The sequence below is a fragment of the Nicotiana tomentosiformis genome, chromosome 2, assembly GCF_000390325.3.
Source record: "Nicotiana tomentosiformis chromosome 2, ASM39032v3, whole genome shotgun sequence".
In the NCBI taxonomy this organism is placed as follows: Eukaryota; Viridiplantae; Streptophyta; class Magnoliopsida; order Solanales; family Solanaceae; genus Nicotiana; species Nicotiana tomentosiformis.
Window position 1 is genome coordinate 47,421,205 of NC_090813.1, and position 20,107 is coordinate 47,441,311.

At 37.3% G+C, this 20,107-nt stretch overlaps 2 long non-coding RNA genes across 2 annotated transcripts in view; one reads left to right on the forward strand and one right to left on the reverse strand.

Moving 5' to 3' along the window:
- LOC138906456 (uncharacterized) overlaps positions 1–20,107 on the reverse strand; it is a 153,842-nt gene that overhangs the window by 81,547 nt on the left and 52,188 nt on the right. The gene's annotated exons all lie outside the window — the stretch shown is intronic.
- Positions 15,753–17,380, forward strand: LOC117277088 (uncharacterized). The gene is made up of 2 exons (XR_004507366.2): positions 15,753–15,987; positions 16,814–17,380. It is a non-coding gene; the product is annotated as an uncharacterized lncRNA (long non-coding RNA).

A 20,107-nucleotide genomic window follows, 5' to 3' on the forward strand; every position in this document is an offset into this window, starting at 1 on the left:
TACAAATTTTCATGTCTAAATCCATACATAAACCATGTATTTAACTTACAATAGGTGGGAATTAACTTACCTCCAAGTTGGTAGGTGAATACTCCTCTCAAGATGTGATGACCCAAAATGTCATCTTTAAATTTAATAATTAATTATGTGTTCTAAGATATCGAAAAGCACTATTTATCATTCTTCGAGTTGTGTGTACAGTCCGTAAACTTTTCCGAAAAGTTTTTATGTGAAAAATGGATTAAAATGTGAATTAGAGCTTTAAAACTCAACTAAGTTGACTTTGGTCAACATTTTGAGCAAACGGACTTGGATCAGTATTTTGACAGTTTCGGTAGGTCCGTATCGTTATTTGGGACTTGGGCGTATGCCCGAAATCAAATTCTGAGGTCCCTAGCCCGAGATATAAAATTTTGATGAAAAATTAAAAGTTTAAATTCAAATAGTGACCGGATGTCGAATTATGTGGAAATGATCCGGAATAGAATTTTGATGATTCCAACAGTTCCGTATGGTAATTTTGGACTTAGGAGCGTGATCAGAATTTTATTTGGAAGTCCGTAGTAAAATTAGGCTTGAAATGGCTAAAACAAGAATTTAAGTTTGGAAGTTTGACCGGGGAGTTGACTTTTTGATACCGGAGTCGGAATACAGTTTCGAAAATTTTCATAGCTCCGTTATATTGTTTATGACTTGTGTGCAAAATTTGAGGTCAATCGTATTTGATTTGATAGGTTTCGACATCGAATGTAGAACTTGAAAATTTTAAGTTTCATTAAGCTTGAATTGGAGCATCAGTCATGGTTTTAGCGTCGTTTTATGTGATTTGAGGTTTCAAATAAGTTCGTATGATATTTTAGGACTTGTTGGTATATTTGGTTGAGGTCCCGAGGGCCTCAGGTGAGTTTCGGATCGTTAACGGATCAAAAGTTGGACTTAAAACAACTGCTGCAATTTTTCCTTTCTGATGGAAATTCTGGGCCAAGATCTAGCCCAAGATCGAGACCCACGATCGAGGCCATGATCGAAGCCACGATCGAGGCCGAGGATCGAGGCCACGATCGAGGTTGAGGATCGAGGCCATGATCGAGGCCATGATCGAGGTCATGATCGAGGGCTGCCTGGGCAGAATTATAAAAGAGGGCATTCGTCCCATTCGTCATTTTTAACAAATTGGAGCTTGAGCAAAGGCGATTTTTCATAGATTTTCAAGGAAAATACATTGGGGTAAATGATTCTAACTCGAATTTGGTCAATATACACGGATATATCATCGTTTTCTTCATTTAATTAGTATTTTGACATTGAAATTTGGGAAATTTTTAGAAATCTCATAGAAACGAATTTTTGAGTTTTTGGTATCGACTCAGAGTCGGATTTGAGTGAAACTGGTATGGTTGGACTCGTAATTGAATGGGTTGTTGGATTTCGTAACTTTCGCCAGATTACGAGACGTGGGCCCCATGGACGAATTTTTAATTAATTTCGGATTTTTATTGAAAGATGTAGTATTTTCTTATGGAATTGATTCCTATAATTTTTAGTAATTGTATCGAATTATTTTGGCTAGATTCAAGCCATTTAGAGTTGGATAATCGAGAAAAAGTCCTTCTAGTGGATTAAATTGGAGCAAATTGAGGTAAGTCTCTTGTCTAATCTTGTGAGGGGGAAATTACCCCATAGGTAATTAAAATAATAATTGTTGCTAATTGTTGGGGCTACGTACGCACGAGGTGATGAGAGTCCGTGCGTAGCTACTGTTAATGCTAAAGTCCGGGTAGTTTAGGACTCAAAGCATGAATTACTTGTGTAAATTATATTCTTTGTTTAATTAGTATTATTTGATATATATATATTGTGAATTGTTAGATAAAGATATTAAAGGATGAAAATCTCATATGCTTGATTTTTGCTGTTTAAATTAATTAATTGTTAAGAGAAATTGTTCTTCCTCCCAAATTTATCTTATAATAAATATACTCTCTTTCCGGAGGTACATGAGAAAATATCCTCCTTTCTTGTGGAGCGGCCCGAATGCCTCAGCAGGATAGATGCATCTATGGATTGTGCCGCACGTCCCTCGGCAGTGTACACGACACTCTAGATTGGGTCATACGACCTCGGCAGAAAATTGTGCTTAATAATAATAATAATAATTATACGATACTTGGACAGTTTGTTTCAGCTTGTAAAGCTATTTGATAAATTGAAAATTTATTGAAATTGAATTGCAACTTGTAAAGCTATTTGATAAATTGGAAATTTTAATGAAATTGAAGAATTTAATTAATAGATTGGAAATTATTGCATTTGAAGGATTTTTATTATTTCTGCTAATTGAATTAAATTATTGTTAACTCTGTGAATCATGCTGATTTGAATAATTATAATTTATTCCATTTATTATTATTGACCCTTAGTGAGTATCAAAATCGGCCATCTCATCTCTACCAGTTTGAGATTAGGCTTGATACTTACTGGGTACACGTTGTTTACGTACTCATGTGTAATGACCCGACTTGTCATTTTAAGAATTTACGTCCCGTTTAGTGACTTAAGGTCTCGAGCAGCTTCGCAATATGTATTATGACCCGCGGGTGTGGTCAAGTTTGATTTACTAAAGATTCGGAATTAAATTAAAAGAACAATCCTTAATTTGAAGCTTAAATGGAAAGAGTTGACCGGAGAGTTGACTTATGAGCAAACGACTCTGGAATAAAATTTTGATGATGTCAATAGCTCCGTATGGTGATTTTGGACTTAGGAGCGTGTCGAGAAAATTATTTGGAGGTCTGTAGTGGAATTAAGCTTGAAATACCGAAAATTGAATTTTTGGGAAGTTTGACCGGGGGGTTAACTTTTTGATATCGAGGTCGGAATCTGATTCTGGAAATTTGAATAGGTCCGTTATGTCATTTATGACTTGTGTGCAAAATTTGAAGTAATTCCGGATTGATTTGATGTGTTTCGGCACAAGTTATAGAATTTTAAAGTTCAAAGTTCGTGGATTTTTGATTTGAAGTGCGATTCATTGTTTTGATGTTGTTCGATGCGATTTTAGACCTCGAGCAAGTTCGTAATGTGTTATGGGACTGGTTGGTAAGATTGGTTGAGGTCCCGGGGGCCTCGGGTGTGTTTCAGGGTGGTTTCGGATCATTTGGACCTGTTTTGGAACTGATGATTCTAGTGTCTTGTTTCCTTCTTCGCGAACGCGAAGAAAGTCCCGCGTTCGCGAAGAAGACGTTTTGGGGGTGCTGGATTTGACCTTCGCGAACGCGAAGGAATGGACGCGAACTCGAGGCAAGGTCTGGTCAAGCTTACGCGAACGCGATGCAGTGGTCGCGAACGCGAAGAAGGAAGGGGAGCCGGGACCTTGAGCCATTAACCCTTCGCGAACGCGACACATGGACTGTGAACGCGAAGAAGGAGGGTAGTTGGCTACCGCGAACACGAGAGCTCGACCGTGAACGTGATGCTGTGCATGGTCAGGCCTTCGCGAACGCGACACTGGTCACGCGAACGCGAAGAAGAAAAGCCTAGGCAGTGAGTTTAAGTTCAGAAAATGGGACATTTTTGACGGATTGGAGCTCGTGATGAGGCGATATTAGGGAGATTTTCAAGGGAAACAACGGGGTAAGTATTCTTGACTCAATATTGGTTAAATTACCCGAATCCATGGTTATTTTTAACATTTAATCGGTGAATTAATTTGGAAAAATTGTGAAAACCCTCTTGATTCAATTTAAGATTTGGAGGTCGGATTGTTATCGGAATTGAATAAAGTTGGTATGGCTGAACTCATATCGGAATGGGAGTTCATATTTTGTAACCTTTGTTGGGTTCCGAGACGTGGGCGCCACGGGCAATTTTTGGGTTAAATTTCGGGTTTTTGTAGAAAATTTGTATTTTCATATGGAATTTATTCCTACAATTTGTATTGATTGAATCTAATTAATTATGACTAGATTCGAGTTGATCGGAGTCAGAAAATCGAGGAAAGGGCATACTACTTGACTGATTGAGCGCAGTTTGAGGTAAGTATCTTTCCTAACCTTGTGTGGGGGATTTTCCCCTTAGGATTTGAGTCATCTATGCTGATTGTAGTCTGTGTACGTGAGTAGGCGAGTGCGTGCTCAGACTTATTTGTGGAAAGTTTGCCTTTTAGGGTTCTTATGTTCTTATATTCACCGTGTATGATGTTGTTCTTGATACGCTTAAATTCCTATTTTCTAGTTTCACCTTTACATGCTTTGATTAGAGATAATTGCTTTAGGATTCACTCTTACTGCTTTTTTGACCCTTATTCGATGTAACCAAAGATTTTACCTCTTCTATCGTCGTGCTATATTTTTTTCATAACAGCTTATCTTTAATTGAAATCATTATTTTCTCATCCTATAATTGTTTAGTCTTAATTGGAGTTATGATTATCTTATGTTGCTTATCCTTACTTGAATTGTTGAATATTCCTCGTAATTGCTCAACCTCAAAAGGAGTTTAGATAACCTATATCTGAGTTGACTTGCCATTATTTGGAACTCTTTGACTCATGTTGGCTTCTTATCGTTGACTTGAATATTGTGGGATCGTTGCTATATTTTGTTTTGTTTTCCCTTGTTAAGTTGTTCTCCTTGTGCCTAGAATTCTTCATTATGGTTATTCCTTGTGAATGAGTTCTACCATTCTTGTGATTTAAGTTCTTGAGATGATTTGCTCGCCGTACCTTGCATCTTTGTCATTGTTGCTTTTGCACTTGTTGTGGTGAGGTACGAGGTTTCTGTCATGTTATAGTTGTTATCTCTCTTGTTTGCACTGCATAGTTAAATTGGGACTACGGACATATTCCGGGAGATCCCCCAGCACTGCATATTTAAATTGGAACTACGGATGTATTCCGGGAGATCCCCCTGTCTTGCATATTTACTTTGGGACTACGGACGTATTCCAAGAGATCCCCCAGCATTGCATATTTAAATTGGGACTATGGACGTATTCCGGGAGATCCCCCTGTCTTGCATATTTACTTTTGGACTACGGACATATTTCGGGAGATCCCCCAGCACTGCATATTTAAATTAGGACTACGGACGTATTCCGGGAGATCCCCCTGTCTTGCATATTTAATTCGGGACTACGGGACGGTATCCCGGTATATTCCCCTGTGATTATATCTTTGTTCGGAGCTGCTAATATTCCATGCTTAAGTGTCACAGGGTGACTTATACTCGAAAGATATTACTAGAAAAGTTTATATTTGAAAGGTTTTTATCTTAAAAGAACTATATTTGAAAGATATTTATTTGAAGGAACAATATTTCAAAAAAAAAAAATCTTATTGGAAAGGATTATATTCTAAAGACCTCAATTTAAAAAACAAGTTTACACTTGAAGGATTTGACTAATTTATTGGGGTTTGTTGGCTGAGTCCTGATGTGAATATTTTTGCAGTTGCTGAGTTACTACTTGCCTTTACTGTATTGTGATTTTCGGATTTGGGTTGTGATTTTGTTCATTCTTCTGTGTCTTATTCTGGCGTTCCGCTGTTACTTGCTGTCTTTCCTTCCTTATTGCAGTTGTTATGTCATTAGCCATATCGTGGGGTCCTAAGATAGATGTCATGTTCTGTCATCCCTATACTTATACTTGTTTAGTTTATTAGACCAGCGAGTGTCTTGACTAGTCCTCGTCACTACTTCACCGAGGTTAATCTTGATACTTACTGGGCACCGGTGTGGTGTGCTCATGCTACTCTTCTGCACATTTTTGTGCAGATCCAGGTATCGATCGTTAGTAGTTGTGCGGATCCTTGCTGAGGAGACTCAAGGTAAACCTGTCACTGCGTTCGCAGGCTTCGGAGTCACCTTCCTATTTTGTATTTACACTATGTTTACTTACTTCCGAACAGTTGTATTTAGAAGTGATAGCAAACTCTGTAGAGCTTATGACTAGTACTACCAGTTTTGGGAAATTGTAAATTTTGTAAAGATTTCTATATCGAGACTGTTCAATTTCCTTTGTTATTGTTATTACTCAGTAAATATTAGGCTTACCTAGTCCCTAAGACTAGGTGCCATCACGATACCCAACGGAGGGGGAAATTGGGTCGTGACAAGTTGGTATCAGAGCTCTAGGTTCATAGGTGCTACAAGTCATAAGCGAGTTTAGTAGAGTCTTGCGGATCGGTACGGAGACGTCTGTACTTATCTTTTAGAGGCTACAGAACTATTAGGATAATCTCACTTCTTTCATTCCATCGTGTGGGTTCATTGATCTCGAAGTTTGAACTTTTATCATTCCATTCTCTCACAGAAGGTGAGGACACGAGCTGCAGTTACTGATAACGTTACCCCGGAGCGGATGTCGCTAGAGGCAGAGGTAGAGGCCGATGAGGAGCACGTGCCGCAGCCAGAGTAACTCCAGAGCAACAGGTTCACATTGGTCAGGTTCCGGGTATAGTACCAGTATAACCCGTTATTCCGGTTCAGCCTGAGGTCAGGCTGGAGGCATCAGGAAAACAAAAAGAACAAAGGAGGCTTGAGAGGTTTAAAAAGTATAACCCACCTACTTTCAGTGGCACAGCTTCAGAGGATGCCCAAGGATTTCTAGAAAAGTGTCACCGTATTCTCCGCACCATGGGTATTGTGAAAGTGAGCGGAGTTGCCTTTACTACATTTTAACTATCAGGCGCAGCGTATCGGCGGTGGCAAATCTATGAAGAAGGTAGACCAGCGGATGCAACACCACCAACTTGGCTCAATTTTCGGAAATTTTCTTGAACGAGTTTGTTCCCCAGACTCTCCTAGATGCGTGACGCATAGAGTTTGAACGGTTGCGTCAGGGCACTATGGCAGTGTCAGAATATGCTATCAAGTTCAGTGAGTTAGCCCATCATGCACCTATCTTAGTTCCTACAATCAGAGAACGGGTCCACAGATTCATTAAGGGGCTCGATTATGATATTAAAATATGCATGACTCGAGAGTTGCAAGCTGATACTCCATTTCAACAAGTAGTGGAGATTGTAAGGAAGATTGAGGGGGTTTTAGACGAGGAAAGTGAGTCTAAGGAGGCCAAAAGGTCTCAAAGATCTGGAGGGTTCAGTGGATTTTACTCTTCAGCTAGGACCCATTATAGTGAAGGCTAGAGCAGTTGGCCAGCTCAGTCCGCACATCAAACTACTCGGAGTGCTCCAGTAAGTTCTTGCGATGCACCACCGGCACGGGATTCCTATAATGGTTATTCCAGTTATCCGGCACAGACTCAGTACGAGCAACCGCGACCTCAGAGGGGTTGTTATGAATGTGGTGATACTAGGCACATCATAAGAGATTGTCCCAGACTTGGGAGGGGTGGATTTCATCAGAGCACTCAAGCTACGAGCTTTATTACAGTTAATACTCCAGGTGCACTGTCAGTTAGAGATGGAGGACAGGTGGGTAGTGGGCGCCTAAGAGGTGGAGGCCCGACCCGTTGATTTAATCACTATGATTTGGCGGAGGCCAATACACCAGATGGTGTCGACACAGGTACAATCTTGATTTTTATTATAAAAGGATATTTTTCTTAATTTGATTCGGTTCTGAATATTGAGGTGAGCCCTCCTATTATGCTCCACTTATGGTTGAGCTTCGTAATTTTATGACCCACTTATATGTTTATCCCTGTTGGAAGATTTAAAGATGTGAACCCGTGTCTGCCATTATATTTTTGGTACATAATTGAGGGCTATAAGCCCAAAAGTAATTCTTGTTATTCATTAAAGTGGGTTCAATGTGTTTCGGAATAATTGATTCTAATTTTTATGAATTATATGCCCTACCGGTAGGAGGGTTCATTATGTGTTGTGAAAACTGTTTATGAAATATATATTGAAAAGAAGAAAGAAAGGAAAAATTTAAATTTCAGTTGGCACAATGTGCAACATACTTGTGATTCGGAGTGGAGGACGAGATCCTCGCATTTTTACATGATGTGAATTATTTAAACCGGGCTTCAAGCTGCAGTGGAAGTTATATAAGGACGAGGTCCTTGTGGTGAAATATTTATGAGTTTAAAATTCCCTCTTTATGAAAAATTAATTTGTACAATAATATTAATAGGGAGTCATGCATGTTAGGCTTTTCTGATATTCTTGTATATTTTCTGTGCATATTCAGCCATTTTCGTGCTGTAAATATTAGGTTTTAGCCTATGAGATGAGTGCCCAGATGGCGTTAAATGTGACTCAGTAATCCGAGTAAGTAATCATAAGGTCTTCATGCCTCACATTCTGTTGTCAGTATTGTGAAAATTCGAAATGAGGTGGATGATGCTGAAATTTATTTATGAACAGCTTTTAAGACCAGAAATGTGGTGATGAGTGTACATATGATGTGCATCATGCCAGATATCATTATGATAATGCAGTGCTTGTAATGCGGAGATTAGTGTTATTGATATATACATTGTGGTGCTTTGTTGGGTTGTGGATGTGTTGTTAGGAGTTGTTTGGTGTTACTCTGGCAGGTGGATAGGCCCAATTACAAGGGAGACTCTGCCGAAATTTCTAAAAAATTTGGGAGTTAGTAAAATTTGAAGGATTGAGAATTGCAAAAGAAGAGATAAATATGTTATGTGTTTAAGGGCGAATGATCCTAAGCGGGGAATAATGCAGCACCCCAAAGAAAGTTTTGAATTACTTCAACACTATCGAGAAAATTGATGTGTGCATAGGCACGAGTTGCTATAGCCAGTTGAGACTAATATTGTGCGTTGTTGTGAGAAATCAAGCCTTTTGAAAATATTGGAGCGTAAGAAAATGGCCTTAAAGTTTTCAAATATGGATAAAAGAAATAATCTCAAATGAGATGATGTTCTCATGCTTATCTCAAATGTGGTAGCGTGGAATCAACTGTGAGTATATGTGTAAAAGTAAAAATCATCAATTTGGTAATCTCAAAATAATTCTTAGAACGTTCGAGGATGAACGTTTGTTTAAGAGGTGGAGAATGTAACGACCCGACTTGTCATTTTAAGAAGTTATGCCCCGTTTAGTGACTTAAGGTCTCGAGCAGCTTTGCAATATGTATTATGACCCACAGGTGTGGTCGAGTTTGATTTACTAAAGATTCGGAATTAAATTAAAAGTACAATCCTTAATTTGAAGCTTAAATGGAAAGAGTTGACCGGAGAGCTGACTTATGAGCAAACGACTCCGGAATGAAATTTTGATGATGTCAATAGCTCCGTATGGTGATTTTGGACTTAGGAGCGTGCCCGGAAAATTATTTGGAGGTCCGTAGTGGAATTAAGCTTGAAATGCCGAAAATTGAATTTTTGGGACGTTTGACCGGGGGTTGACTTATTCTGGAAATTTGAATAGGTCTGTTATGTCATTTATGACTTGCGTGCAAAATTTAATGTCATTCCGGATTGATTTGATGTGTTTCGGCACAAGTTATAGAATTTCAAAGTTCAAAGTTCATGGATATTTGATTTGAAGTGCGATTCGTCATTTTGATATTGTTCGATGCGATTTGAGACCTTGAGCAAGTTCGTAATGTGTTATGGGACTGGTTGGTATGATTGGTTGAGGTCCCGGGGGCCTCGGGTGTGTTTCGGGGTGGTTTCGGATCATTTGGAGCTCTTTTGGAACTGCTGATTCTGGTGTCTTATTTCCTTCTTCGCGAACGCGAAGAAAGTCCCGCATTCGCGAAGAAGAAATTTTGGGGGTGCTGGATTTTACCTTCGCGAACGCGAAGGAATGGACGCGAATGCGAGGCAAGGTCTGGTCAAGCTTACGCGAACGCGACGCAGTGGTCGCGAACGCGAAGAAGGAAGGGGAGCCGGGACCTTGAGCCATTAACCCTTCGTGAACGCGACACATGGACTGCGAACGCGAAGAATGAGGGCAGTTAGCTACCGCGAACACGAGAGCTCGACCGTGAACGCAATGCTGTGCATGGTCAGGCCTTCGCAAACGCGACACTGGTCACGCGAACGTGAAGAAGAAAAACCTGGGCAGTGAGTTTAAGTTCAGAAAATGGGACTTCATCCTATTTTCCATTTTTGACGGATTGGAGCTCGGGATGAGGCGATATTTGGGAGATTTTCAGAGAAAACAACGGGGTAAGTGTTCTTGACTCAATATTGGTTAAATTACCCGAATCCATGGTTGTTTTTAACATTTAATCGGTGAATTAAGTTGGAAAAATTGTGAAAACCCTCTTGATTCAATTTAAGATTTGGAGGTCGGGTTGTTATCGGAATTGAATAAAGTTGGTATGGTTGAACTCGTATCAGAATGGGCATTCATATTTTGTAACCTTTGTTGGGTTCCGAGACGTGGGCCCCACGGGTAATTTTTGGGTTAAATTTCGGGTTTTTGTAGAAAATTTGTATTGTCATATGGAATTTATTCCTACAATTTGTATTGATTGAATCTAATTAATTATGACTAGATTCGAGCCGATCAGAGTCAGAAAATCGAGGAAAGGGCATACTACTTGACTGATTGAGCGCAGTTTGAGGTAAGTATCTTGCCTAACCTTGTGTGGGGGATTTTTTCCTTAGGATTTGAGTCATCTATGCTGATTGTAGTCTGTGTACGTGAGGTGGCGAGTGCGTGCTCAGACTTATTTATGGAAAGTTTGCCTTTTAGGGTTCTTATGTTCTTATATTCACTGTGTATGATGTTGTTCTTGATACGCTTAAATTCTTATTTGCTAGTTTCACCTTTACATGCTTTGATTAGAGATAATTGCTTTAGGATTCACTCTTACTGCCTATTTGACCCTTATTCGATGTAACCAAAGATTTTACCTCTTCTATCGTCGTGCTATATATTTTTCATAACTGCTTATCTTTAATTGAAATCATTATTTTCTCATCCTATAATTGTTTAGTCTTAATTGGAGTTATGATTATCTTCTATTGCTTATCCTTACTTGAATTGTTGAATATTCCTTGTAATTGCTCAACCTCAAAAGGAGTTTAGATAACCTATATCTGATTTGACTTGCCATTATTTGGAACTATTTAACTCGTGTTGGCTTCTTATCGTTGACTTGAATATTGTGGGATCGTTGCTATATTTTGTTTTGTTTTCCCTTGTTAAGTTGTTCTCCTTGTGCCTAGAATTCTTCATTGTGGTTATTCCTTGTGAATGATTTCTACCGTTCTTGTGATTTAAGTTCTTGAGTTGATTTGCTCGTCGTACCTTGCATCTTTGTCATTGTTGCTTTTGCACTTGTTGTGGTGAGGTACGAGGTTTCTGTCGTGTTATAGTTGTTATCTCTGTTGTTTGCACTGCATATTTAAATTGGGACTACGGACGTATTCCGGGAGATCCCCCAGCACTGCATATTTAAATTTGGGACTACGGACGTATTCCGAGAGATTCCCCTGTCTTGCATATTTACTTTGGGACTACAGACGTATTCCGGGAGATCTCCCAGTACTGCATATTTAAATTGGGACTATGGACGTATTCCGGGAGATCCCCCTGTCTTGCATCTTTACTTTTGGACTACGGACGTATTTCGGGAGATCCCCAGCACTGCATATTTAATTTGGGACTACGGTCGTATTCCGGGAGATCCCCCTGTCTTGCATATTTAATTCGGGACTATGAGACGGTATCCCGGTAGATTCCCTTATGGTTATATCTGTGTTTGGAGCTGCTAATCTTCCATGCTTAAGTGTCACAGGGTGACTTATACTCGAAAGATATTACTAGAAAAGTTTATATTTGAAAGATTTTTATCTTGAAAGAACTATATTTGAAAGATATTTATTTGAAGGAAGAATATTTTTTTAAAAAAAAATTCTTATTGGAAAGGATTATATTCTAAAGACCTCAATTTAAAAAACTTACGGGTAAAAGTTTACACTTGAAGGATATGACTAATTTATTGGGGTTTGTTGGCTGAGTCCTGATGTGAAAAATTTTGCAGTTGCTGAGTTACTACTTGCCTTTACTGTATTGTGTTTTTCGGATTTGGGTTGCGCTTTCGTTCATTCTTATGTGTCTTATTCTGGTGTTCCGTTGTTACTTGCTGTCTTTCCTTCCTTATTGCAGTTGTTATGTCGTTAGCCATATCGTTGGGTCCTAAGATAGATGTCATGTTCTGTCATCCCTATACTTATACTTGTTCAGTTTATTAGACCAACGGGTGTCTTGACTAGTCCTCGTCACTACTTCCCCGAGGTTAGTCTTGATACTTACTGGGCACCGCTGTGGTGTGCTCATGCTACTATTCTACATATTTTTGTGCAGATCCAGGTATCGATCGTTAGTAGCTGTGCGGATCCTTGCTGAGGAGACTCAAGGTAAACCTGTCGCTGCATTCGCAGGCTTCAGAGTCACCTTCCTATTTTGTATTTACACTGTTTTTATTTACTTCCGAACAGTTGTATTTAGAAGTGATAGCAAACTCTGTAGAGCTTATGACTAGTACTACCGGTTTTGGGAAATTGTAAATTTTGTAAAGATTTCTATATCGAGACTGTTAGATTTCTTTTGTTATTGTTATTACTCAGTAAATATTAGGCTTACCTAGTCCCTAAGACTAGGTGCCATCACGATACCCAACGGAGGGGGAAATTGTGTCGTGACATCATGTTACACTTGCTGCACTTTTTTGTGCAGGATCTGAGACATATACTAGTGGAGGACCTATCATCGCACATCCTCGTTATCCAGGGGCGTAATGGTGAGCTGCCTTTCTGAGCCGTCATGCAGCTACCAGTGCCTCTTCTTGTATTTTTAATTCTATCTATTTTTATTTCAGACAATATTTGGAGTTTTGTATAATCTACAAGATACTCATACACTTGTGACACCAGGTCTTGGCACACACATTGGTAGAATTTGGTGTCTTATTATTTTTCTTGGATTTAAATTTTATCGATATATGTTTAATTTATTAGTTGGCTTGCCTAGCTGTAGTGTTGGGCGCAATCACGACCTATAGGTGAAATTGGGTCGTGACACAAGAAGCTCCAAATATCATCCAAGAAGTAAGAAATGAGCAAAAATGCTCAAATCCCCGCTTTAAATACTCACTGCCCAGCGATTATAACGTCCGCAGCAAAATCCTTCGCGCCCGCGGCTTCGCACCTTCGGCAAAATTCTTCGTGCCTGCGATGGATTTCTTGCACTTGCGACTTCACACCCACGGCAAAATTCTTCGCGCCTGCGATGGATTTTTTGCACCTGCAGCTTCGCACACGCGGCCCTTTTTGTGCATGTGCGATCACACCAGATATCAGCTGCCTCAACTCTTCTTCAAATTCCAAATTCAATTCGTTAACCACCCGGAATACACCCGGGACCCTCGGGACCTTAACCAATTATACCAACACGTCCCAAAACACATTACGAACTTAGTCGAGCCTTCAAATCACATCAAACAACGTTGAATTCATGAATCGCACCCCATTCCAAGCCTAATGAACTTTGCAACTTCAACTTCTACCATCGATGCCGAAACCTAACAAATCACATCCGATTGTCCTCAAATTTTGAACACAAGTTATAATTGACATAACGGAGCTATGAAAATTTTCAGAACTGAGTTCCGACTCCAGTATCGAAAAGTCAACTCCCCGGTCAAACTTCCAAAATTATCCAAATTTCCAACTTTTGCCAAATGACTCCAAAATGATCTACGGACCTCCGAATCCACTTCCAGACGCGCTCTCAATACCATAATCATTATATGGAGCTATTCCCAAACTCTTAAACCCCAAACGGACATCGATAGTATTGAAACGCACTTCAACCCAAATTTATGAAATTCTTTCAAAATGTCAACTTCCACAATAGGCGCTGAAACGCTCTCGGGTCATCTAAAACTCGATTCAGACATACGCCTAAGTCCAAAATCATCATACAAACCTGTTGGAACCTTCAAATCCCGATTTCGGGGTTATTTTCTCAAAATGTTGACCGAAGTCAAACTTGCCCTTTTAAAGCTAAACTAAGGAACCAATTGTTCCGATTTCAACCCGATCACTTCCAAATTCTGCACCAACCATCCTCGCAAGTCATAAATTAGTAAAAGTACATACGGGGAGTCTTATTTAGGGGAACAGGGTTCTAACAGTCAAAACGACCGATTGGGTCGTTACAGAAACAGAAAAGTTAGATTTAGAAGAGATACAAGCAAGTACTTTAGTAAATATATCTGAAGAATGTAATTATGAGTATGAGAGAAATAAAGGATTAGATAGTAATCAATGTTTTATATGTAAATGGTACCCTAGTAAAAATAACAGAGCTAAATGTAGACTATATTATTTAGAAGGATATATCATATGCATAGAAAAAGAATATAAGATAAAATTAGAAAAGAAAGATAAAGAAACAAATAATTCTACACTAAATTCTGATTCTACACTTAATCTAAGAATAATGACATTAGAAATGAGAATAAATGAATTAGAAAAAAGAATATAAAAATTAGAAAAAGGAAAACAAAAATTAGAAGAAATAAAAGAAATAGAAACTGACCAAGAATTAATGAGTGTAGAAGATCATGGCGTATTAATATGTAATGAAGACAAACAATTAAGTACAATAAAAATACTTGCAAGAATTAAAATAGAAGATTATGAAATAGAAACAATGGCTATAGTAGACTCTGGATGTACGAGATGTATAATAAATAAAAGAATAGTCCCACAAGAATTAATTAAAACTTTAGGTAAATCAGTTGCAGCAATGCAAATGGACGAAATGCATAATATATATATATAGATATTATATAGATAAATCACAAATCAGTTTTGAAAATACATGTCTAGATTTTTATAAGCCCAATTATAAGTTAGATAAAATATGGGTAAGAGACTTAAATATAAATGCAGATTTTGTATTAGGATTAAGTTTTATATTATATAACAATGGTAGTTGTTTACTTAGTAGAGATGGTGTAATATTTTTCAAAAAGATTACTCATACCCCAGTACAGACAATAAACACAGGAACAAAGATAAGAACAAGACTAAAATCAGATAGGACTTGGACTGGGATAGAACAAACTGGTATAGATTAGTAGAACAGACTGGTATAGATAGAATACATTTTGGAAAACATAATTCAATATTTTTTTCCACCCTCAAATATGTCGTTTAGAGTTCTACGAGAATGTGTCATAGACAAACATGTTTGATTGATAATCTATGAATAGCATATTCTACAATTCCGGCCTGCAGTCTCTGTATATTTGAGTGTACAATTCCTCTCTGATACCAAGTCCTAGTCCAGAAATAAACCATACTCCAGAAATGTCCCAAAGATCGGGAGAAGAAGGTAATTATGAAGATGAAAATTACACGGAGAACTACCTGAATTATCAAGATGCTTAATATCCAAATGATGACTCTGGGATGAGTTTCGACTCAATAGCTCTACATAGTCTCGACACATAAAAACAGACAAACATACCCCAGTCAACAATAATGAAAAGCAGTAGAAAAGGCTGAAGGAAGCAGATATGAAGGACAATGATACAAGATAATAAGACAAAAATGATAAGACGTTCAAGGACAATAATGCAAAAGAAGAAAATGACATAAAGAAAGAGACGTAAAATGAATGGCAAACAAAAGAAGGAATCTTTCTTTACGGGCCATGTGACGATGGGACCCAATTCAGTCTCGACAAGGCATGAAGTGAAAGGTTTTTGACAAAGTTTGAAATTCATTTTGAAATCCGTCTGAAATACTTGCCTATATAAAGAAGACAAAGAGTGAAGAATGAGAACAACGAAAAAAGGAGAGCAATCAACAGAAAAAACACTCCCTCTTCCTTTACCCTCATCAACCATCCTCTATCCAAAAACCTATTCTCTGTAAAATATTTTCCTTATGTATGCTATAATAATTTTTATGTCAAGTCTGTAAGATAAATAAATCCTATGTTACAGTGTGCAAGTATTTAATTTTAAGTCCAGTAAAACTCTTTCGTGTTTACCGAAAGGGAAATCTCTATCCTGTAAACATGTAAGTTACTATTTTTACTAGAAATTATGTTACTATTTATTACCCCGATCTATGTTTTATGTCTTTAAGTTTTTATGTCTTTAAGTTTTATATTATATAATTCTTAGTTGCTAGTTTGTAAATAATTAAAAAAATTACTCTAAGTATATGATTATCTTTCTAATTTCTTAATAACTCTCATGGATTAACTTATAAATTCCTAGGAAAGACCAGTTAAAAAAAAGGTCCAAAATATAGCCACAAAGGCATCAAAATGGGCAAACATGTTTAACTGTAGCCAGGGTGAGGTTAAAGAAAGAGATATTAAGAAAAGATCTATATCTTTAAAAAATTGGAAAGAAGAAATGAACAGAGTAAAAAAATTAAAATAAAAAAATAAAAAAGTAATTTTAGGGGTGATATTAGTTCATAATCTAGATAAAATATTAACATTACAAATTTATAGATTAAGAGAGATAGAGAGTACCGAGTAGGATTTTACAACATAAGTTTAATTTCGTTCTTTATTTCAACCCACTCAAATATACACTTAAATACAAGTATACACTTAATACACTTAAATACAAGTATACACTTAGTTTTATACTATCCCTTTTTTTACCACTTAGTTTTATACTACCTCCTTTTTATCTTGGTATCAGTCTATCTATACCAGTCTCTTCTGGACTAGGACTTGGACTGGGATTTCTAATAACATGCTTGTCTTGTTTTTCTTTGTCTTGAAATAATTTCTCTAATGTTTCCTTAACGATACTTTCTATTTTATCATTTTTTTTTTCTTTTTTGTAATTATTCCTTTCTTTCTCGAGACTTCTTCTTGTATCAGTGTTTTAGGTAGTCTCCTTTCCAATTAGCTGGATGAGCCTTCATCTTCACTTTTTGGCAAAGTGAAAGGCATAAACGGATTTGATGAGTCTTTGCCAGCTACCGTTTGAACCGGACTAGCTGTATCTTTATTCGATACAGTGGATTCTATTACATTCAGTGGGGAATGCAGACCCTTCTCATCCATTTTATTTTTATATTGAGATGGAGAACTCAATTGTTGTGAACTATACCTTGGTTGGGAGATGACCTGAGTCTGTGATTGTTTTAATTCAAACTTTACTGCCTGCAGTCTCTGTTCAAATATTTTTACCTGCTCCATTAATCTCGCTTTCTCTTGTTCTAAGGACTCATTCTTTTGGTTGAGTCTTTTGAAAGCTTCAGTCATTGATGAACAATAGTCAAAAAAAATTATTTTGTCTGTGTCTTTTTGGATATTGTATTGAGGAGTTTTTTTGGGTTTTGTCTTAGTGATGGAGAAATGTAGTAATTTGGTCCTAGTATACCTCTTTCATAGTCTAATGCTTTAATGAAATTATTAAAACCTTTAAAATGAGATTTTTCTAAATCTTTAATGGAATCTAAAACTTCTATCCAAGTCTGAAAAATACCATTTGTCTTGCCATATATCACTACATAATATTTAAATCTTTTATCTTGGTTTTTGTCTATAAAATACTGTCCTAAAGCATTAAGTGTTGCTATAAAATATTTAGTGTCTTTTTTATTATATGTTATCCATAGATTATCAATCAAATATTTTTGTGATATGCCTATGATACATTCTGGTAAAACTCTATACGACATATTTGAGGGTGGAAAAAATATTAAATTATGTTTTTCAAAATGTATTCTATCTATACCAGTTTGTTCTACTAATGTTTGTGGCTTAAATAAAATAAAGCCTTAAATATCACAACTAAATTTCAGTCTAACCCAGAAGGATTCACAGATCATATTCCTCACAGAAAAACTGAACAGATAAAAATTACACAAATACTATAATAGCATTACTTCTAGAAGTTAATAGAAAGTTAGATAAAATTATTAAAGATAAAGAAGTAAAACGAGAAATAGAAATTCCAAAAGTAGAAGATTTAATAGAGCAATTAAAAAGGGTAGAAATAACACCTCAAAAAGAAAAATTAGTAAGAAGACCTCAAAAATGGACCTTTTTTCAAGTAGAACCAGAACAACCGAAGAAAGATCAAGAGTAAGTTTTTTAGATAATAGAATAGGTATGTCACGACCCAATTTCAGCTGTAGGTCATGATGGCGCCCAACACTACAGTTAGGCAAGCCAACTAATAAATTAAGCATACATTGATAAAGTTTAAAACCAAGAAAAATATAAACCCAAACTCTACCAATGCGTGTGCCAAGACCTGGTATCACAAGTGAATGAGCATCTAGTAAATTATACAAAACTCCAAATACTGTCTGAAATGAAATAGACAGAATGTAAATATAAGAAGGGACACTGGTAGCTGCAGAACGGTTCAGAAAGGCAGCTCACCACTATGCCTTGGGATGACGTGGGTATGTGATGATAGGTCCTCCACTAGTACCTGTCTCAAATCCTGCATAAAAAGTGCAGCAAGTGTAGTATGAGTACGTAAACAACGTGTACCCAGTAAGTATCAAGCCTAATCTCGAAGTGGTAGAGACAAGATGACCGACTTTGACACTCACTATGGGTCAATAATAATAACTCAAATAAAACTAGGATATTTAAATCAGCATGATTTACAGAATTTACGATAATTTATTTAATCAGCGGAAATAATCAAATTCCTTCCAATGTAAAAATTCTCAATATATTAATTAAATTCCTTCAATTCAAATAATTTCCAATTTATCAATTAAATCTCATTTACAGGAGTAACAATTAATTCCTTAATAAGCAAGAATAATAATTCATTAAATTTCAAGGATTTTTCAATTTATTAACTAGCTTCACAAGCTGAAATAAATTATTAAAGTATCGTATAATTATTATTATTAAGCACGATTTCTGCCGAGGACGTACGGCCCGATCCAGAGTGTCGTGTACACTGCCGAGGGACGTGCGACGCGATCCATAGATGCATCTATCCTGCCGAGGCGTTCGGCTCGCTCCACAAGAAAGGAGGATATTTTCTTATGTACCTCCGGAAGGAGAGTATATTCATTATAAGATAAATTCGGGAGGATGAACAATTTCTTTAAACAGTTAATTAATTTAAACAGAAAATTAAGCATATGAAATTTTCATCTTTATTATATTTCCTAACAATTCACAATTTATATATCAAATAATTCAATTAAATAAAGAATATAATTTACACAAGTAATTCATGCTTTGTATCCTAAACTACCCGGGCTTTAGCATTAACAGTAGCTACGCACGGATTCTCGTCACCTCGTGCGTACGTATCCCCCATAATTAACAACCATTATTAATTTAATCACCTATGGGGTAATTTTCCCCTCACAAGATTAGACAAGATACTTACCTCGTCTTGCTCTAATTTAATCCACTATAAGGTCTTTTCCACGATTATCCAACTCTGTCTGGCTCGAATCTAGCCAAAATAAATAGATACAATCACTAAAAATTATAGGAATCAATTCTATAAGAAAATAATATATTTTTAATAAAAATCCTGAAATTAATTAAAAATTCGTCTGTGGGGCCCACGTCTCGGAATCCGACAAAAGTTACGAAATCCGCCAACCCATTTAATTACGAGTCCAACCATACCAGTTTCACTCAAATCCGACTCCGAATTGATACCGAAATCTCAAAAATTCGTTTCTATGAGATTTCTAAAAATTTCCCAAATTTAAATCTCAAAACACTAATTTATGGTGAAAACAATGATATACTTGTATATGTAGACCAAATCCGAGTTAGAATCACTTACTCCAATATTTTTCCCTTGAAATTCTGCCAAAAGTCGCCTCTGCTCAAGCTCAAGTTCGTCAAAAATGGCAAATGGGACGAATGTCTTCTATTTTTATAACTTACAGCTCTGTCCAGTTCGATCAAGGAGCTCGATCTCGGGACCTCAATCTTGGGAGCTCAATCAAGGAGCTCGATCAGGGGAGCTCGATCTCAGGGAGCTCGATCAAGGAGCTCGATCTTGGGAGCTGGTCATGGCCTCGATCAGGCCTCGAGCCTGGGACATGGTCATGGCCTCGATCAAGTTCGATCTTGGGTCTTGATCCTGGGCCTCGAGCCTTGCCTTCGATCATGGCCCTCGAGCCTTGCCTTCGATCATAGCTTCGATACTGAGCCCCGTCCCTGGCTTCG